We start from the raw sequence: 14352 nt of genomic DNA, 5'->3' as shown, positions 1-14352 counted from the left end.
TGTTTCTAAGTGTATTGAATACTGCAGAGAATGACGTCAGACCCCTTTCCAAGAAATTATAACCTGGATTTACACAAGTAAGTGTATTGAATACAGAGGAGAGTAACGTCAGACCTATAGTTTCTAAGAATTCATGTAAAAACCTAGATAAAAAAAAAAAAATCAATAATGCTTGAGATGTGTTACAATAAATCGCAGATTTAGGTTTCCTATAGGGTGAAAGATAAATTATTTCTTCCAGAATTTATCACATTTAATAAGTTTTCCTAAGAATTTTAAATGTGTCAGTGCATGGTTGCAAAGAAACCTTCAGAAATTACTTAGCATTCTAGTTGTTACGTTTAAGGCGAAAGTCTTAAGTGTTACATTTCGGAAATTTATTTAGTAGCCATATTGAAAGTAGGAACGAAAAGGTAAGGCTTGTTGTAATATGATATTAAGAGGTCTGCTTAGGGATATTGAAAAGATCAATGTAGTTAAAGTGGTTTTCAGAGCTAATATCTTTGGTGTAATAAACGTTTCGAATTGCTTACCAACTAAAGGTATATCTGGATGAATTTCTACTCCCACACACATGATATAAATGTTAAATATGATTAAATTTTTTTATCCTTTCACAAGTTGATTGACCTAGCTTCACTTCTAGGCTGTGGTCACTATAATAAAGAAGTACCAATTTTCAATATAGAGGCTCCATTAAGAGATATCAATGTAAGAAAAAATTACCAGAACATCATCACACTATAGCTTTTGAGAGTTGGATGGACCAACGAATTAAACGTTCAATTTTGACACTTTTTTACTTAACATTATCAAACTTGGCTGGGATCCTCCCACACAAATAGGATAATTTGGTTGCGGGGCAACACTGATTTACATCTTGTTTTTATTTGCTTTGTCGATGATTTCAGTTTAATATAAGCTTTCAAGTACCACTTCATGGTGAGATTTTGTAATTGAGTTGTACATTAATATTTAAGCACAAATGCGACAGCTTAGTAATAGAGACAACACTTTGAGTTTTGTATCATGGCTTTCTCTTTTTCAATTAATTCGGTTAAATATAAACTTTCAGGTACCACTTCATAATAACATTCGGGGGTTGAGTTGAGCTGGGATCCTCCTACATAAATAGGATAATTTCGTTGCTTGGGCAACACATTGAGATTTGTCTTGTTTTTTTTCGCTTTGTCGATGATTTTAGTTTAATATAAACTTTCAATTACCACTTCATAGTAAGCATTCGGGGGTTGACTTGGGCTGGGATCCTCCCACACAAATAGGATAATTTGTTTACGGAGGCAACATTTTGATTTTTGTATTTTTTTCACTTTGTCGATGATTTTAGTTTAATATAAACTTTCAAACATCAATTCAAAATAAAATTTTGTGATTGAGTTGGGCTGGAATCTTCTAACACAAACAAAATAATTTGGTTGTGGGGGTAACACTTTTATTCTCGTATTATTTTTTTCCTGTGTCGATAATTCAACTTTGGTATAACTTTCAAATATTACTTCTAAATAAGATTCAGGGAGTTGAGTTGGGCTGGGATCCTCCACAAAAAATAAAATATTTTCGTTGTGAGGATAAAAATTTGATTTTTGTATTTTTTTCCTTTGACGATCATTTTAGTTTAATATAAACTTTCAAGTACCACTTCACAGTAACGTTGTGGGGTTGACTGGGGCTGGGATCCTCCCGCACTTGTTTTTTCCTGTTTCGACGAATTCGGTTTAATATAAACTTTGAAGTACCGCTTCTTTTTTAAGATTTGGGGTTGAGTTGGGCATAAATCTTCTGACAAAAGCACCACAATTTGGTTGTGGGGGTATAACTATGAATTTTGTATCGTTTTTTTTCCTGTGACGATGATTTTACTTTAATATAAGCTTTCAAGTATTTATCCATATTAAGAAACAGTGGCTAAGTTAGACAGGATTGTTCCCAAAGAAGCAGGACATTTTGATAGCGGAGGCGAAACTTTAATTTTTGTATCGTTTTTTTTTCCTGTGACGATGATTTTAGTTTAATATAAACTTTCAAGTACTCCTTCATAGTAAGATTCGGGGCTTGACTTGTGCCGGGACCCTCCCACACTTGTTTTTTCCTGTGTCAACGATTTCAGTTTAATATAAACTTTCAAATACGACTTCTTAGTAAGATTAAGGAGTTTAGTTGGGCTGGGAACTCCCCAATATACGTAATAAAAAATACGAATATAGAAGTTCGTTACGTAAGTTAATTCGTAAGTTACATCAGAACAAAACTTCGAGAAAGCCATTTAGCCAAAAAAGTAAAACTAATATGCAAATTTCGTTTTAATTATTCATGTACGGTGAGCCAAAATCAAAGCTGCATTAATTCAAAAACGTTCAGAAATTAAATAAAAAAAACAAGTTTTTTTTTAACTGAAAGTAAGGAGCGCCATTAAAACTTAAAACGAACAGAAATCATTCCGTATATGAAAGGGGCTGTCCCCTCCTCAATACCTTGCTCTTTACGCTAAAGTTTGAATCTGTCACACAATATTATTTTTTAAAACAATAATAAACTTTAGCGTAAAGAGCGATGTATTGAGGAGGGGACAGCCCCTTTCATTTACGGAATAATTTCTGTTCGTTTTAAGTTTTAATGTCGCTCCTTACTTTAAGTTAAAACAAACTTGTTTTTTTATTTAATTATAATAAATAACCGAGTCAAACTCAAAACGAGCAGAAACTAATATTTTTTTTTATGTTATCTTTTTTTAACTTCAGCAAATCCGAAGTTATCCAGACTTTCAACATTGCAAATCAACATATATATTCATATAGCTTGATCTAAGGATTGTTTTTAGTAAAGTGTAAATTATGCACTGGTCTTTAGAAAGCATGGGGGACAATAGCCCTATTCATCTTAGTTTCTGTTCGTTTTGAGTTTGACTCGGTTATTTATTATAATTTCTATTCGCTTTAGGGTTTCATTTAATTGTTGATTGTAATTTTACACTTGGGAAATTATTCAAAGAACACATTCCCATGAACAATTATCAAATGAACACATTCCCATGTGCCGGGACGCAATGACATAAGAGCGCAAAAAAGTGATCCACTTTGGAAATTTGGGGACATAACAGGTAGGGCAAAAAAGCACACATTTTGTAAATTTATGACATTAAACGAAACATTTCCCAACTGAATATATATTTTGGTAAGAAAAATTTCACTTTTCATCAAAGTTATGTTTCTTTCCGTTTTTTTTTAGCATCAAGTTTTGAGAGAAATTTCGTAAGTAAAGGATTTTCTCTAAAGTAAGGGATTTGCATGTTTACATGAGTTTCGTGCTTTCACGCTAGGCCTGAGTTATTTTGTCCAAGTTTTTTTCTATGGAATTTTTTTCATTTTCATTATAATAGGTGTTGACTTGCCGCTTTGAAAGAGGTTTAATATTTTATCTTCAATAATACAACTGGCCCAAAAATGATCTCTAGTTTTTGAGATTTCAAGACGGACTCATTTTTGCTTTTTGGCTAAAAAATAGCACATTTTTGGTTATTGAGGTAACAAATTCATGGACCAAAAAGTTGGCAACCCTGCCGAATATTAGGTCGTGATCTTCGCCTCACAAAGGTATTAAAGTTTATGTCGTCCCACTTTAATATTCATAGAGTTAGACTTTTTAGAACGTTTTATAATTTGCCAAGTCCCCCCCCCCCCCAAATATAACCTAGACCCGAAATGAATTTCTGTATACTTGCTTAGTCAAGACTAGCACACAGAATCTAGTTTATAAGGGAACGTTTTAATTTCGATTGTTTTTCCAATCGCATTGGCTAATGTAAAAGAGATGGTCAGCGACTTTTCATTTGTTTAATTTTTAGAGCATTAAATTAGCAAAAGCACTGCTAATTTGATATTTTGCTTCAGCATTTTTATAAATATTCTGTAAAAAACATTTCAAGCAATACAACAACAAAAAATCAAAAATAAAATAGAGATGTATTTACAAAAATAAATGCTATCAGACAATTATTCATAGATGCAGTCTTACTAATAAAATTCTTATATAAATTTCTCAAGGATACAGTTTTTACAAGAATATAGTTTTCTCAAGAATATATGATTTTACAATTTTTGAAATGTTGATTGACCCATAGGTAAATATCACCGTCTATGTAAATCGACATAAAATCATACTTTAAATATCTGTTGCCTAGGGTGTAGGAGGAACTAATGGATTTGGCCAGGGTTGCGACCGTCAGTAGGATTTTACTAGATCTAGTAAAAAAAAAATGTAGTAAATTTAGAGGACCTAGTAAATTTCCCGAAATCTACTAAAACCAGCAAAAAGTCATGATTTATAGTAAACAAAACTTTTTATTATTTTCCATGAATTCAGGGAAAAAAATTATTGTAAACATATTACAATTTTTGCTTGAATGTTTTACAATTTTGCTTGTCTGTCACAGAGAAAGACAAGCAGTCACCTATTTTCACAAACAGACACTTCACTTCCGGCGTCTAAAGGTTGACAAAATCAGCTTTCTGTGTATCAAATCTTACCAACTAAAAATGAAGCTAAAATGACACTTGTATTTGTGATGATTGGGAATTTATTGGAATCAAAACAAAAGCCAACCACCCAAGGTGATTAGGTGAATCTCCTCAGTTTCAAAATTTTTATTGAGGAAAAAGGAGCATGTTGAGAGAAATTAAAAGTAAGTAAAAATGTAACATTATATATATATATATATATATATATATATATATATATATATATATATATATATATATATATATATATATATATATATATATATATATATATATATATATATATATATATATATATATATATATATATATATATATATATATATATATATGTATATCCAAAAAAAGGATTTTTAAACTTGTAGGTTTCCGCAATTTTCAATCATACTATGAAAACGAAAGAAAAGAGGAAAAGAGAGACAAAAAAGAAGAAAAAAGGAAAAAGGATTGTGAAAATCGTATTGATGATCCTCCTATAGTAAAAATCAATGCTTGATGCTTGAAAATTTTTTTTTGAGCATTTAGTAAAAACACATGCGATCTAGTAAATTTTTCCACTCCGATTTAATAAATTCTTCCAGGTTAGGGTGGCAACCCTGGATTTTGCGTGAATGAGCACAGCACGCAAAGAATTATAAGCAATCAATAGAGTACGACATTATTAATAATTTTGCAGAAGCTATTGTAAGAAAAGTCTAATTTAAATACATGTAATTTCTCGATAAATGACAATTTTGTTAATATTTGACTTGAAATTTTTTGGGAGAGGGGCTAATCGAAATTTTTCACCGGGTGCAAGAGAGGCTAGAACCGCCACTGAACACGTGTTGGGCTGTGACATACTTATTCACTCTCATGATTGCCGAGACAGGTTCCAACGTGTTTCTCAGTGGTACTTCATTCAACCTCAGAAGTGAAAATTGTTTTTTACTGCTTGGATGAAAAAAAAGGTTTGGATGTACTCTGACCTCAGGGTTGTCACCAACATCAGTTTGCTTGCCAAGCTAGCACCAAAATGCTCCTAGTTCTTTTTTCATTAAATTGCCTATTGAATCAAGAATAGTTCAAAATCCCACCCTCCTCTGAATACCGTGACACACCGCTACCTTAGGATCAACGCACTACAGCTGAACCAACAGCTTATCACCAAAATCGACCCTTCTGATAATTTCTACGCACAATCTAATAAAAAAAAACATGATACGCTTGACGAATGTCAACTTTCGATTGAAATTAAATAAAAAAACAAGTTTTTCAAACTGAAAGTAAGGAGTGAAATTAAAACTTAAAACGAACAGAAATTATTCCGTATATGAAAGGGGCTTTCCCCTCCTCAATGCCTCGCTCTTTAAGCTAAAGTTTTATATTGTTTTAAAAAATAGAGATACGAGACAGAGTCAAAGTTTAGCGTAAAGAGCGAGGCGTTGAGCAGGGAATAGCCCCTTTCATATACGTAATAATTTCTGTTCCTTTTAAGTTTTAATGTCGCTCCTTACTTTCAGTTTAAAGAACTTGTTTTTTTTTATTTAATTTATGATCGTTTTTTAGTTAATGCAGCTTTTATTTTGGCTCACCGTCATTGAATAAGTAAACAAAATTTGCATAAAAATTTACTTTTCTTTTGCTAAATGGCTGTCTCTAAATTTGGTTCTGACGTAATTTAAAAATTAACTTACGTAACCCTAGTCAATACCTTGCTCTTTAAGCTAAAGTACAAATTTTGTTCCAATTCTTTAAAAATGACATCTTAATCACAAAGGCCGTTAATTAGAATAAATAGCTCTTATGAAAGTACTCAAAAATCTTTGGCTTAAAGAGCGAGGCATTGAATAGAAGGTGAACCCAATCATATAGCTAATTTTTTTTGTTCGTTTTAAGTTTTGATGTTGCTCCTTACTTTCAGTTGAAAAACTTGTTTTTTTATATTTAATTTCTGATTTTTGTTTTAAATAATGATGGGAATTCCGGCGCCCCCTTCATAGCCATGTCCCTGCCCCCATGGAAACTTCCTTCATGAAAAGATCCTCCCATATAACCCCCGACCCCCCCCATCCCCCCCCTACAATAAAGAATTCCCCCTGAAAATGTCTGTACGCTTCCCAATAACCAAGACTATATGTTAACATTGGGCAAACCTTATAACTTTCAGCCCTCCACCTGGGGGCTTCGAGGGAATAAGTTATCCTAAAAGACATAGTTATAATGTTTTCGACCATCTTGAACAAAATGGCTATCTCAAAATTTTCATCGGGTGACTTTGAGGAAAAAAGAGCATGAGAGGGGGCCTAGTTGCCCTTCAATATTTTTGGTCACTTCAAAAGTGCACTAGAACTTTTAATTATCGTTCCAATGAGCCCTCCCAAGATATTCTAGGACCACTGGGTCGCTACGATCACCCCTGGAAAAAAAACAAAAAAAAAAACAAAAAAACAAATAAACACGCATCCGTGATCTTTCTTCTGGCAAAAAATGGAAAATTCCACATGTTTGTACATAGGAGCTTGAAACCTCTACAGTAGAGTTCTCTGATACGCTGAATATGATGGTGCGATTTTCATTAAGGTTCTATAGCTTTTAGGGGGTCTTTCCCCCCTTTTTTCAAAAATCAGCCAAATTTTCTCAGGCGCGTAACTTTTGATGGGTACGATTAAAATTGATGAAACTTATATATTTGAAATCAGAATTAAAATTTGATTCTTTTGATGTATCTATTGGTATCAAAATTCCGTTTTTTAGAGTTTCGGTTACCATTGAGCCGGGTCGCTCCTTACTTACAGTTCGTTACCACGAACTGTTTGATCAGTCTCTTCACTCATTTCATCACAGGGCGCATGAAGCTTTAGCTCGAAGCATCTTAACAAAGCTTAACAAAGATTACGTTGTATACGGAAGGGGATGCCCTCATCCACCCCATTTTTTGCACTATAGTTTGACTTTTCACCTCATTGCTTCTAGAAAAACGCACTACCATAACGAAAGGGGAATGGAAATGAGCAAGGGCAGTGGAATAAAATTTATTTTTCTCATTATCTAAGGATGGGAAGGGATCATTGGCACAAATTTACTTTAAAACATTAAATTTTAATCGCAAATGTTTTGAAAGGCAATCGGTAAATTTAATACTTGCAATTACAGAAGAAAGTTTTTTTTGCACTCGAAAATGCTTTCAGCGTAGGACCATAACACTTTAGCGTAAAGAGCGAGAAGTTGAGGGGAAAGCCCCTTTATATGCAGTGTGATTTTGATTGAGTTTGATTTTCAATAACACTCCTTGCTTTCAGCTGAAAGATTTTTTTTTAATTCGTGTAAGATATAATAATAAACGTATAATTATAAATAAATAATGTTAATAATGTATAATAATAAGCGTATAATAATAGTATAATTAACGAATAATAATAAACCGTTATGTGACCAATGGGTATTTTTGGTATAAATGTTTTACAATTAACGTTCTAACCTTTGAATCAAGAGTTAGACTGAACGAATTTTTTAAATGATTGATAATTCAAAATCGGATCACCTACAAAAGAAAATTATGATTGGAATACTTGTTGAACTTGCTAAGCTTGAACTGAAGTAACTGAACTGAACTGAAGTTTGACTTGAACTGGACTCTTAGGATTTAATGTATATTAAATATTCTGTCTCATTTAATAGAGACAGAATATGAAACCCCCTAGAGGTTTCAAGAAATCAGCAACAAACACAGACGATTCAGCGGTAATACATAGTAAGCCTAGTTGAGATTGATGAAAAGTGAACATTGAGGCGTTTTGATTCAAGACGGCTGATATGCCTATTGGATATATCATGATTTAAGTGTTTGTATTCTTTCTTTTAGTTTTTTTTACCTCCAAAATTTGAATTTAGCTCTTTTGGAGCTTGTGGAGCTCCTCAAAAGTAGAATATCATTGTAATGTCCAGTAAGCAAAAACAAAAATGCTGATACATATGAAACGGACCTGAATATCTGTAAACCTCTATTCTAAGCTTTTAATTGGAAGTTGATGAAGTCTAAGAAGCAAGCGTAACTTCAGCGATGTTATTTTTTTTCTATTTGGCTTCAACTTCTGAGATGTACTTGGACTACACGTCCATAGATCTGTGCAGATTGTCTCTTAAGATTTGCGCACAGTGTTGCCAAGGACTATTAGCCGATTTCACTATAATTCTAAGGCTCTGTCCCCACCGGCCACAGCACAATCCCATCTCTTTATTTCATATTCTAACTTTTGTTTTATTGTGGATTTTGTGTCGACTCTGTAACGATTCCTCAAGAGTTGTAAACACTGTCTAAGATTTCTCAATATATGCCTCGATTGGTGGGATCAATGGGGAATGCCTCGATGGGGAATGCCTCGATAGTAGAAGGCTATCTTATAGTCCCACGAGAACCACGTGGTTTATGGTCCTAATATGGGCATAGAGTCCCTAGGGGAGATGGATTTCTGAGAAATTGATTGCGTAATCAAAGTGTGTCAATGACCTAAATTTCCAAGGTCGATGTTGTTGTTGTTGTAAGTGCACGCTCTCAGCGAATGTTATGATCCAGAAATTGTATTTGTTGTTGTTGCTCTCAGCGAATGTTATGATCCAGAAATAGTATTTGTTGTTGTTGTTGCTCGAGCCAAATGTTATGAGTTTCCCGGAAACAGTTAGATCACGTGTTTCCTTCTCAACCAATCAAAGGGCTTGTTTACATATTAGCGGCGGAGGGAATATAAGGTAAGGATTTTTGTTATAGTTTTATTAGTCTGTGAATAGAATTCAAGGAGTGAGATGAACAGTTTTGACGTTACTCATTCGGATATATATTTTTAATAATGAGTGAAATGTTTACCCTATTAGAACATGGTAGTGCAGTAGATGCCAATGGTAAAATAGTATCAAAAACTGCAGTTAGACTCGAGAAAGTATCATGTTTTTGTCTGGAATGGGATGTAGTATATGCAAGATATGTGATATCCTTGAGTAAATTTAAAATGGAAGATCAATTATGTTTCGCCGCTAAAGTTGATATAGCACATGTGAATAGACTTCAATGTGCTTTAAGTGCATTAGTGAAACATATCGAAGACAATAAACTCTATCGATAATTGTACATGCATAGTATTATTGATGTTGTTGTAACTATTCAATAAAATTGTTTCAAAATCGAAAATATCCCATCTCTTTTCTGGTTAGAGCTAACGAATAAGGCTCAGTCTAGAGTCAGCAGTCAGAGTGAAAGGACTGAAAAATGAATGAATTTGAGAAAGAGAGAATTACATCAAATCTAGTGTTCATGGAAAAACATTTGATTTTGGATGATGATTTTCTCAAGTTATCTCTTCAACGCAGGATATTCTCTCAGGAAACACATGAAATTATAATGAAAACTGATTTTCCCCCATTGGACTATTGTATGAAACTTTTAAAATGTGATTCAAATGCTTATGCTCAATTTATTGATATATTAATTGGAACATGGCAGAATCATATTGTGGATATACTTTTGAAAACATTGCCAACAGATTACATGTAGATGGCTCCTCCCTCATTCGAAAGAGGTAACGTCACAGAGTTACTCCTCTCCCTTTCCTCCACTTTGAATTTATCGCGCGAGGACGATCAGTTTCGTTTTAGCTTTGAGTGAGTTGATATCAGAAACCAAAAAAAAAAATGTTCTATATATGTCCAATGTTCTTGTACATTCTAGGTAGTTGGACTCAATGTGAGAATTGTACAATTATTGATGACTATAATGAAAAGTGTAAATTTTCTAATCCTTGTAAATTGCATGGAGGCTATGCAGTACAAATTAAAGGATGTAATTCATGTCTTGAAGAGGTGTGTGACTCTCACCCTAGAGGGCACCTGTGTTCCAATTGTCACTATGATAAATGTGATCAGTGGGAGAATACTTACCCCGCTATGATTGGAAAGAATCCTAAACGTGATTTTTGTTTATTTCTACGAGATTGGTATCGTCGTGGATTTAAATTATTCTGGGAAGAGGAATCTGGTCTACGATTCAACTGTTGGGGTAACAAGACAATCTGGTTTCTACGTCATCGTTGTGATGACACTGCCTACTATGACTATAAACCAAGTGATTTTTATTTGGCAGTTACCGAATGTGATTCACCACTTGAAAACACTGTATGTGATATTGCTTCAAATAGACAGATTGAAACTCATGAATTTCATAATATGAATGCAAATAGTATCATTTACTATACGAAGAGATATGACAAGAGTGAAGTTACATTGTACTGTAGAAAGTTTGACCCTGACTTTGCCGTCAATCAAGATCAATATACAGTGAATCCAAATGATTTACCATAATTAGTGGTTCACGACAGTTGCCTATACACCGATGAAGAAATCTAAAAGTGAAGATTTAAAGACATTGTTGTATATATACATTTTATTAATAAACAAATTCACAAACATTTTTTAAGCACTTTACTCTTAGGGCACTGAAATCAATACTATATAGGTCTGATACTATATAGGTCTGATGAGAGGATATTTTCCACTAGAAAGTCGTTCAGACGGGGATTGTCACTATAGATGTGGAGAAACTGCTTGTAAGTATAGCCGCGCCATCGGAACACAAAATATAGTAGTGCATGGAAGCCACAGCTTTTAATCGTTAGATCCTGCACCCTCTTCCGATTTTGAATAATAGTTTTCCCACTGCTCTCAATATAGTTTCTGATGTGGGGTGTGTAGAATGTATAGGGTAGACCAAGAGGATCAAAAAATTCAATTGTCTTCATTGTTTGAAAGATGCACAGCCAATGACCCGTCAGCACAGTCGATGGACTGCTATTAACAATAATCAAGGTATTGTTCGCACTTTGAATTTTTCAAAGATAGTCCGAGGGCAGACAATAGGATTTGTACTGGGACATGTAGGGATCCATATTAAATACATTGGTTATTTGACTGGTGTTCATGGCGCCAAGTCTAGTAGAACACTACCTTCGGGAGTGATTTCCCAATAGGTTTCATATTGATTTAGTGAGATTAGGGCAACACTCTCAACCAATGGGTCGGCAAATGTACACTCTAAACGTACAGTCCCCGTACGTACTATACTCATATCCTGTGTACCAGACAAATCCAGTACAATGATACCATGTGTTTTAGCAAACATATCTTCGGTTATACCATTTTCAAATAGTTGCGAATCATGATCTAGGGTTTGCATGGTCAACTCTTACAATGTTCTATAGGATTTATCAAAAGATAGATTGTAGAGTGGGATGCCGTTTACTTTGCACACAAGAGACGAAAGTCCAAACATCTCGAATTTATGTGGGTATCCAGTCCATGATCCTATTGCACTGGAGCTTTTTACAAATGCCAAGGACAATTTCGAGGGGATTTCACCATTGATAAAGGATGAATCGGTGAAGGTGCTTGAGCCCACGGCAATATGACGCTGATTGGTGATTGTATTAGGAACAAGTAGTTTAATATTGTTGCCATTGGCTCTCAGTTTTTCCACAGCCAAAGCAACAGAACTCTTAACCTGCTGTTTGCGTACATGTAGTATTGCTGAGGTGAGGGAGAGACTTACATCGGGATTGCCAGCAAGTTCTTTTCTCAATATGAAATTGGAGGGCGCAAGCGTTAATTTTATATCCACTTTAACATTGGGTGGTAGCCATTGGGTTATATTAAATATTTTCTGATATATTTTTGCAACTAGATGTAATTCAGTAGTTTTAGCATTTTTAAGTGCATCAGTTACATCAGTGTTAATTAAGTATTCATATCCATTGAATACACCTCTCAATTCCTTGTATGACTTTGGTGTAATAAGCATGAATTGGATATAGCTTTCATAGTTTGAGAGATTGTTGCTTGTGCTCACCAGTGTGCCATTGATGTAGACACTAATTTGACGAAATAGATTATGTAATATACAATTTTCATAGGATATTCCATCGGCCCGAACTGGTATTATATTATCGGATTTCCAGACTTTTATTTGTAAATCTATAAATGAGGACGATAAATCTATGAAGTAGTCTTCATTGGAATAAATTTGAAAGTGGATATTATCGGAGAGGGGTTGTTGTAGATAAAATTGTTCATAGTATTCATACTTAACACTCACGTCAACATTTCAGGTATTGAATAGATTCAATGAGGTAGTGATTGAAGGTTGAGAATCCTGATGTGGTATGTATGACATCTTAAGAGAAGAATTCAAGTTTCGATCTCACAATTTTCTTCTTGTGGCATCTGGTTATACCACGTGTCGGCTTTTTCCTTCTTTTCTTTGAGAAAAGGGGTGTATTTCGTTTCCGTGCTGAGTGGAGACTCATGAGGGATGTGTTGTTTTTCAGCCCTTTTAAGCCTTGGCCATTTTCTTTTAATGTGTAGCCAAGGGTTCGCGCGCTGGACCTAAGATTTTCGGATACGCTTTTTTTTAAATCCTTGCCAGAACTCCAATCGTCTTTTGTAGAGTATGCAAAATCTGTCACAGCCAGTAAAAGATATTTTCTAGCCAGAGGTAGTGAAGAGCGAAAGAGCTTAGCGAACTAACTGCCAAGACCGTAGCCAGACATTGACAAGCGACCTTTGTAATAGTCCATTCCATTGCCCTGTTGTTTCGGGCCAAGAGTATTAACATAGCAGTCAATATCAGGACAAGTGAATACCACTTTTTTATTAGACATCTTGCTGTTGAACGATGGGTCGAAAATGGCATGTAATCACAGCCAAACCTTTTGAAATTGCTATGGGATCACCCAATTCGGCTCTTAGTGTTAACTGACAGAGTTCCAAATAGGAAGTGTTTACAGGAATATACTGAAGATGCTTTATATTGTAGTGATGAATATGTTCTTGATTGGTTTTTCGTTAGAGAACTCGTAGGAGGGGAACATTTGAAATACCAACCCGAGATGTTTCCACAAATGAGGCGTAGAGAAATATACAAGTACCTGTGGAGAAGGCAGGCGGATAGTCAGCAAAATTGAAATTAGTGTTTCCGGCACTTTTACCTTTGATTATATTTAGCTTAAAGCCACGGACATCCTTTCGGTTATCACTGAGAATAACCTTTTCGTTGGAAGTGGGAAAAATATTGTATATATGGCACTCCTCCATTGAATATTTGAAATAAAAGATAATTTTTTACTATCTGATATTCTTTTATTAATAGAACGACATAAATCATTCATTCAGTTTGGTTCCTCGTAGGGTAATTCTATATTTTTATAATCAAACCAATTGATTTTTTGATTTTTTTCTTGATCACCTGTTGGTGGTGGTGGCGAATCATAGAGTTTAATTTTTATATCATATTTACGATCCTTTCTCAGGATGTCGTAGGTATTTTTGAGAATACAGTCGACAAGAGCCACTTCATACTTTCCGTCAAATTTGATGGTTGGGGAGAGTTTCGTCCAAAAATCACTTGTTCTATTCAGATCATTGTAGAGAGGATCAGAAACATTGGACATGAAACTCACATAGAAATCATTGGGCATTGTTAATATCTTCAGCACTGACCCAAGAATCATAATCTGAGTTTTATCCTAACCAGCGAACAAGCAACTGTTTCTTACCCCTAAGAGTACGTCTCTTTAATATCTTTTCAATTTGATAACTTTCACTAATGTTTCTAACTTTTTGCAGTTCATATTCATAAAAACTACCGAAAATCTCGTCATCTTTGGTGTCTCGCAGTCGATATGTTATGGGTATGGTGTCTAGAATTTTGGACACTTTAAAAAGTTCGGTGCTCCATAAATAATTCCCCTTTTCAAAAATATTGGTGGTTCTATTAATTCGAACAGTATCACCAACA

The sequence above is a fragment of the Artemia sp. Qi Xiang Cuo genome, chromosome 14 (assembly GCF_049724085.1).
Source record: "Artemia sp. Qi Xiang Cuo chromosome 14, ASM4972408v1, whole genome shotgun sequence".
Lineage (NCBI taxonomy): Eukaryota > Metazoa > Arthropoda > Branchiopoda > Anostraca > Artemiidae > Artemia > Artemia sp. Qi Xiang Cuo.
This window is presented reverse-complemented; position numbering follows the sequence as displayed.